Here is an 8,892-nt window from a genome sequence, read left to right as displayed (position 1 = left end):
CGAGGTGGCCAAACCCTAGGGCGGCGCGGCCCCCCCTTGGCCACGCCGACCTGTGGTGTGGGGCCCTCGTGCCCCCTCCTGACTTGCCCTTCCGCCTACTTAAAGCCTCCGTCGCGAAACCCCCGAGCACCGAGAGCCACGATACGGAAAACCTTGCGAGACGCCGCCGCCGCCAATCCCATCTCGGGGGATTCAGGAGATCGCCTCCGGCACCCTGCCGGAGAGGGGATTCATCTCCCGGACGACTCTACGCCGCCATGGTCGCCTCCGGAGTGATGTGTGAGTAGTCTACCCCTGGTCTATGGGTCCATAGCTGTAGCTAGATGGTTGTCTTCTCCCCATTGTGCTTCATTGTCGGGTCTTGTGAGCTGCCTAACATGATCAAGATCATCTATCTGTAATTCTGTATGTTGCGTTTGTTGGGATCCGATGAATAGAGAATACTTGTTATGTTGATTATCAAAGTTATGTCTATGTGTTGTTTATGATCTTGCATTCTCTCCGTTATTAGTAGATGCTCTAGCCAAGTTGATGCTAGTAACTCCAAGAGGGAGTATTTATGCTCGATAGTGGGTTCATGTCTCCGTGAATCTGGAGGGGTGACAAGAACCTCTAAGGTTATGGATGTGTCTGTTGCCACTAGGGATAAAACATTCGTGCTATGTTCAAGGATGTAGTCACCGATTACATTACGCGCAATACTTAATGCAATTGTCTCGTTGTTTGCAACTTAATACCGGAGGGGTTCGGATGATAACCTCGAAGGTGGACTTTTTAGGCATAGATGCATGCTCGGATAGCGGTCTATGTACTTTGTCGTAATGCCCAATTAAATCTCACAATACTCATCATAATATGTATGTGCATGGTCATGCCCTCTCTATTTGTCAATTGCCCAACCGTAATTTGTTCACCCAACATGCTCGTTTATCTTATGGGAGAGACACCTCTAGTGAACTCGTGGACCCCGGTCCAATTCTCTTTACTCGAAATACAATCTATCGCAATATCGTTCTACTTGTTTTACGCAAACAATCATCTTCCACACAATACGGTTAATCCTTTGTTACGGCAAGCCGGTGAGATTGACAACCTCACCTGTTTCGTTGGGGCAAAGTACTTTGGTTGTGTTGTGCAGGTTCCACGTTGGCGCCGAATCTCCGGTGTTGCGCCGCACTACATCCCGCCGCCATCAACCTTCAACGTGCTTCTTGGCTCCTACTCGGTTCGATAAACCTTGGTTTCATACCGAGGGAAAACTTGCCGCTGTACGCATCACACCTTCCTCTTGGGGTTCCCAACGGACGCGTGTTGTACGCGTATCGGCCACCAACTCCAAAAATCAAAACCCATAGCAACCAAGGTGTCATATCACAATGTGCACAAGGGTGCCAAATCATGCCCCAATCCATGGTGGTTTGGTCGGTTTTGCCCATTCCCCCCTCTTTTCGTCCGAAAACCCCTCTTTCGACACATCTCCACTATGGGGACTCCATGCCACCAACTCCAAAAAATCAAAACCCATAGCAACCAAGGTGTCATATCACAATGTGCACAAGGGTGCCAAATCTTGCCCCAATCCATGGTGGTTTGGTCATTTTTTGGCCATTCCCCCTCTTTTCGTCCGAAAACCCCTCTTTCGACACATCTCCACCATGGATTGGGGCAAAATTTCAGAAAATGAGTAAAAGTCATAAAGAAAATTTGAATCACAATTTTTTCTGATTTTTACGTCTGGTATGTTTTGATTTTGAAGAACTCTCCTGCTCTGAACATTTAGTTTACTAGCACTTTGAAGTACTAGGAGGTACACAACATAAAATTGAAAGCTCACAGGACAATTGTTGACATATCATGGCAAAATATTTACTTATATATAGTAGAAACCAGTGCTGTGTTGCAGACCATGCATACATATAAACAACTAGCGAATAGCAGCTACAGTTTCAAAAGAACTGACTACTAGCCAAAAGCACCTCACGCAGGAGGGAGACCAAACCAAAAGATCAGGGGGTCATGCAGCATCAAGGACTCTGTCGACCACGATCTAGCGGTAGAGCTCGTAGAAGACCCAAGCATCAATGGCTGCATAGTCGATGTTCATCTTTGGAAGTGGGAAGTTGATACGTCTCCGACGTATCGATAATTTCTTATGTTCCATGCCACCTTATTGATGTTATCTACATGTTTTATGCACACTTTATGTCATATTCGTGCATTTTCTGGAACTAACCTATTAACAAGATGCCGAAGTGCCGCTTGCTCGTTTTTGGTTTCGAAATCCTAGTAACGAAATATTCTCGGAATTGGACGAAATCAACGCCCGGGGTCCTATTTTGCCACGAAGCTTCCGTAAGTCCGAAGAGGAGTCGAAGAGGGGCCACGAGGGGCCACACCCTAGGGCGGCGCGGCCCCCCTTGGCCGCGCGGCCCTGTGGTGTGGGGCCCCGTGCCGCCTCTTGACCTGCCCTTCCGCCTACAAATAGCCTCCGTGATGAAACCCCCAGTACCGAGAGCCACGATACGGAAAACCTTACTGAGACGCCGCCGCCGCCGATCCCATCTCGGGGGATCCAGGAGATCGCCTCCGGCACCCTGCCGGAGAGGGGATTCATCTCCCGGAGGACTCTACACCGCCATGGTCGCCTCCGGAGTGATGTGTGAGTAGTCTACCCCTGGACTATGGGTCCATAGCAGTAGCTAGATGGTTGTCTTCTCCCCATTGTGCTTCATTGTCGGATCTTGTGAGCTGCCTATCATGATCAAGATCATCTATATGTAATTCTATATGTTGCGTTTGTTGGGATCCGATGAATAGAGAATACTTGTTATGTTGATTATCAAAGTTATATCTATGTGTTGTTTATGATCTTGCATGCTCTCCGTTACTAGTAGATGCTCTGGCCAAGTAGATGCTTGTAACTCCAAGAGGGAGTATTTATGCTCGATAGTGGGTTCATGCCCGCATTGACACTCGGGACAGATGACGAGAAAGTTCTAAGCTTGTGTTGTGCTCGTTGCCACTAGGGATAAAACATTGATGCTATGTCTAAGGATGTAGTTGTTGATTACATTACGCACCATACTTAATGCAATTGTCTGTTGCTTTGCAACTTAATACTGGAGGGGTTCGGATGATAACCTCGAAGGTGGACTTTTTAGGCATAGATGCAGCTTGGATGGCGGTCTATGTACTTTGTCGTAATGCCCAATTAAATCTCACTATACTCATCATGATATGTATGTGCATGGTCATGCCCTCTTTATTTGTCAATTGCCCAACCGTAATTTGTTCACCCAACATGTCGTTTATCTTATGGGAGAGACACCTCTATCGAACCGTGGACCCCGGTCCAATTCTCTTTATCGAAATACAATCTCATCGCAATACTTGTTCTACTCGTTTTCTGCAAACAATCATCTTCCACACAATACGGTTAATCCTTTGTTACGAGCAAGCTCGGTGAGATTGACAACCTCACTCGTTTCGTTGGGGCAAAGTACTTTGGTTGTGTTGTGCGGGTTCCACGTTGGCGCCGGAATCTCCGGTGTTGCGCCGCACTACATCCTCGCCGCCATCAACCTTCAACGTGCTTCTTGGCTCCTACTCGGTTCGATAACCTTGGTTTCATACCGAGGGAAACTTGCCGCTGTACGCATCACACCTTCCTCTTGGGGTTCCCAACGGGCGCGTGTTGAACGCGTATCAAGCAGCTTTTTCTGGCGCCGTTGCCGGGGAGATCAAGACACGCTGCAAGGGGAGTCTCCACTTCTCAATCTCTTTACTTTGTTTTTGTCTTGCTTAGTTTTATTTACCACTTTGTTTGCTGCACTAAATCAAAATACAAAAAAAATAGTTGCTAGTTTTACTTTATTTGCTATCTTGTTTGCTATATCAAAAACACAAAAAAATTAGTTACTTGTTTTACTTTACTTAATATCATGCATGTTTTTATTTCACTAGTTTGGCATAATGGACAAGAATGAGCTTCTTATTCTATTTCCTGATTTAAAACATGGATTGTTTGATGCGAAAATTAAAAAACCTATGGAATCTTATTTGCATGCTGGTAGTAATATTATTATGAACGCTTTGAACACCATTGTTGATAATAATATAGAAAGTTCTAAGCTTGGGGAAGCTGGTTTGCATGATATTTTTAGTCCCCCAAGCATTGAGGAGAAAATTTTCTTTGATGATACTTTGCCTCCTCCTATTTATGATAATTATATTGGTCTTTTAGTACCGCCTGTTATGTAGGATAAATTTGATTATGAATACAATATGCCTCCTATATTTGATGATGAGAATAATAATGATAGCTAGTTTGTTGAATTTGCTCCCACTACAACTAATAAAATTGATTATGCTTATGTGGAGAGTAATAATTTTATGCATGAGACTCATGATAAGAATGCTTTATGTGATAGTTATATTGTTGAGTTTGCTCATGTTGCTATTGAAAGTTATTATGAGAGAGGAAAATATGGTTGTAGAAATTTTCATGTTACTAAAATGCCTCTCTATGTGCTGAAATTTTTGAAGCTACACTTGTTCTATCTTCCTATGCTTGTTACTTTGCTCCTCATGAACTTGTTTATTTACAAGATTCCTATGCATAGGAAGCATGTTAGACTTAAATATGTTTTGTATTTGCTTCTTGATGCTCTCTTTTGCTTCAAATACTATTTCTTGCAAGTGCATCATTAAAACCGCCGAGCCCATCTTAATGGCTATAAAGAAAGAACTTCTTGGGAGATAACCCATGTGTTATTTTGCTACAGTACTTTGTTTTATATTTGTGTCTTGGAAGTTGTTTACTACTGTAGCAACCTCTCCTTATCTTAGTTTAGTGTTTTGTTGTGCCAAGTAAAGTCTTTGATAGAAAAGTTCATACTAGATTTGGATTACTGCGCAGTTTCAGATTTCTTTGCTGTCACGAATTCCGACCTGCCTCTCTGTAGGTAGCTCAGAAAAATATGCCAATTTACGTGCGTGATCCTCAGATATGTACGCAACTTTCATTCAATTTGGGCATTTTCATTTGAGCAAGTCTGGTGCCTTTTTAAAATTCGTCAATACGAACTGTTCTGTTTTGACAGATTCTGCCTTTTATTTCGCATTGCCTCTTTTGCTATGTTGGATGAATTTCTTTGATCCACTAATGTCCAAGTAGCTTTATGCAATGTCCAGAAGTGTTAAGAATGATTGTGTCACCTCTGAACATGTTAATTTTTATTGTGCACTAACCCTCTAATGAGTTGTTTCGAGTTTGGTGTGGAGGAAGTTTTCAAGGATCAAGAGAGGAGTATGATGCAACATGATCAAGGAGAGTGAAAGCTCTAAGCTTGGGGATGCCCCGGTGGTTCACCCCTGCATATTCTAAGAAGACTCAAGCGTCTAAGCTTGGGGATGCCCAAGGCATCCCCTTCTTCATCGACAACATTATCGAGTTCCTCCCCCGAAACTATATTTTTATTCCATCACATCTTATGTGCTTTGCTTGGAGCGTCGGTTTGTTTTTGTTTTTTGTTTTGTTTGAATAAAATGGATCCTAGCATTCACTTTATGGGAGAGAGACACGCTCCGCTGTAGCATATGGACAAGTATGTCCTTAGCTTCTACTCATAGTATTCATGGCGAAGTTTCTTCTTCGTTAAATTGTTATATGGTTGGAATTGGAAAATGATACATGTAGTAATTGATATAAATGTCTTGGGTAATGTGATACTTGGCAATTGATGTGCTCATGTTTAAGCTCTTGCATCATATGCTTTGCACCCATTAATGAAGAAATACATAGAGCATGCTAAAATTTGGTTTGCATATTTGGTTTCTCTAAGGTCTAGATAATTTCTAGTATTGAGTTTGAACAACAAGGAAGACGGTGTTGAGTCTTATAATGTTTACAATATGTCTTTTATGTGAGTTTTGCTGCACCGGTTCACCCTTGTGTTTGTTTCATATAAGCCTTGCTAGCCTAAACCTTGTATCGAGAGGGAATACTTCTCATGCATCCAAAATACTTGAGCCAACCACTATGCCATTTGTGTCCACCATACCTACCTACTACATGGTATTTTCCGCCATTCCAAAGTAAATTGCTTAAGTGCTACCTTTAAAATTCCATCATTCACCTTTGCGATATATAGCTCATGGGACAAATAGCTTAAAAACTATTGTGGTATTGAATATGTAATTATGCACTTTATCTCTTATTAAGTTGCTTGTTGTGCGATAACCATGTTCACTCGGGGACGCCATCAACTATTCATTGTTGAATTTCATGTGAGTTGCTATGCATGTTCGTCTTGTCTGAAGTAAGAGCAATCTACCACCTTATGGTTAAGCATGCATATTGTTAGAGAAGAACATTGGGCCGCTAACTAAAGCCATGATCCATGGTGGAAGTTTCAGTTTTGGACATATATCCTCAATCTCAAATGAGAAAATTATTAATTGTTGTTACATGCTTATGCATAAAAGAGGAGTCCATTATCTCGTTGTCTATGTTGTCCCGGTATGGATGTCTAAGTTGAAGAATAATCAATAGCGAGAAATCCAATGCGAGCTTTCTCCTTAGACCTTTGTACGAGGCGGCATAGAGGTACCCCATTGTGACACTTGGTTAAAACATGTGCATTGTGATGATCCGGTAGTCCAAGCTAATTAGGACAAGGTGCGGGCACTATTAGTATACTATGCATGAGGCTTGCAACTTGTAAGATATAATTTACATGATACATATGCTTTATTACTACCGTTGACAAAATTGTTTCATGTTTTCAAAATCAAAGCTCTAGCACAAATATAGCAATCGATGCTTTTCCTCTATGAGGACCATTCTTTTACTTTTATGTTGAGTCAGTTCACCTATTTCTCTCCACCTCAAGAAGCAAACACTTGTGTGAACTGTGCATTGATTCCTACATACTTGCTTATTGCACTTATTATATTACTCTATGTTGACAATATCCATGAGATATACATGTTATAAGTTGAAAGCAACCGCTGAAACTTAATCTTCTTTTGTGTTGCTTCAACACCTTTACTTTGAACTATTGCTTTATGAGTTAACTCTTATGCAAGACTTATTGATGCTTGTCTTGAAGTGCTATTCATGAAAAGTCTTTGCTATATGATTCAATTGTTTACCCATGTCATATACATTGTTTTGATCGCTGCATTCACTACATATGCTTTACAAATAGTATGATCAAGATTATGATGGCATGTCACTTCAGAAATTATCTGTGTTATCGTTTACCTGCTCGGGATGAGCAGAACTAAGCTTGGGGATGCTGATACGTCTCCGACGTATCGATAATTTCTTATGTTCCATGCCACATTATTGATGTTATCTACATGTTTTATGCACACTTTATGTCATATTCGTGCATTTTCCGGAACTAACCTATTAACAAGATGCCGAAGTGCCGCTTGTCGTTTTCTCGCTATTTTTGGTTTCGTAAATCCTAGTAACGAAATATTCTCGGAATTGGACGAAATCAACGCCCGGGGTCCTATTTTGCCACGAAGCTTCCGTAAGTCCGAAGAGGAGTCGAAGAGGGGCCACGAGGGGCCACACCCTAGGGCGGCGCGGCCCCCCTTGGCCGCGCGGCCCTGTGGTGTGGGGCCCCCGTGACGCCTCTTGACCTGCCCTTCCGCCTACAAATAGCCTCCGTGACAAAACCCCCAGTACCGAGAGCCACGATACGGAAAACCTTACTAAGACGCCGCCGCCGCCGATCCCATCTCGGGGGATCCAGGAGATCGCCTCCGGCACCCTGCCGGAGAGGGGATTCATCTCCCGGAGGACTCTACACCGCCATGGTCGCCTCCGGAGTGATGTGTGAGTAGTCTACCCCTGGACTATGGGTCCATAGCAGTAGCTAGATGGTTGTCTTCTCCCCATTGTGCTTCATTGTCGGATCTTGTGAGCTGCCTATCATGATCAAGATCATCTATATGTAATTCTATATGTTGCATTTGTTGGAATCCGATGAATAGATAATACTTGTTATGTTGATTATCAAAGTTATATCTATGTGTTGTTTATGATCTTGCATGCTCTCCGTTACTAGTAGATGCTCTGGCCAAGTAGATGCTTGTAACTCCAAGAGGGAGTATTTATGCTCGATAGTGGGTTCATGCCCGCATTGACACTCGGGAGAGTGACAAAAAGTTCTAAGGTTGTGTTGTGTCTGTTGCCACTAGGGATAAAACATTGATGCTATGTCTAAGGATGTAGTTGTTGATTACATTACGCACCATACTTAATGCAATTGTCTCGTTGCTTTGCAACTTAATACCGGAGGGGTTCGGATGATAACCTCGAAGGTGGACTTTTTAGGCATAGATGCAGTTGGATGGCGGTCTATGTACTTTGTCATAATGCCCAATTAAATCTCACTATACTCATCATGATATGTATGTGCATGGTCATGCCCTCTTTATTTGTCAATTGCCCAACCGTAATTTGTTCACCCAACATGCTCGTTTATCTTATGGGAGAGACACCTCTAGTGAACTGTGGACCCCGGTCCAATTCTCTTTACTCGAAATACAATCTACTCGCAATACTTGTTCTACTCGTTTTCTCGCAAACAATCATCTTCCACACAATACGGTTAATCCTTTGTTACAGCAAGCCGGTGAGATTGACAACCTCACTCGTTTCGTTGGGGCAAAGTACTTTGGTTGTGTTGTGCAGGTTCCACGTTGGCGCCGAATCTCCGGTGTTGCGCCGCACTACATCCCGCCGCCATCAACCTTCAACGTGCTTCTTGGCTCCTACCGGTTCGATAACCTTGGTTTCATACCGAGGGAAACTTGCCGCTCGTACGCATCACACCTTCCTCTTGGGGTTCCCAACGGCGCGTGTTGAACGCG

Source organism: Lolium rigidum, chromosome 4 (assembly GCF_022539505.1).
Source record: "Lolium rigidum isolate FL_2022 chromosome 4, APGP_CSIRO_Lrig_0.1, whole genome shotgun sequence".
Classification (NCBI taxonomy): Eukaryota; Viridiplantae; Streptophyta; class Magnoliopsida; order Poales; family Poaceae; genus Lolium; species Lolium rigidum.
The sequence above is the reverse complement of the archived record's forward strand: the minus strand, read 5'-3'. Positions refer to the sequence as shown.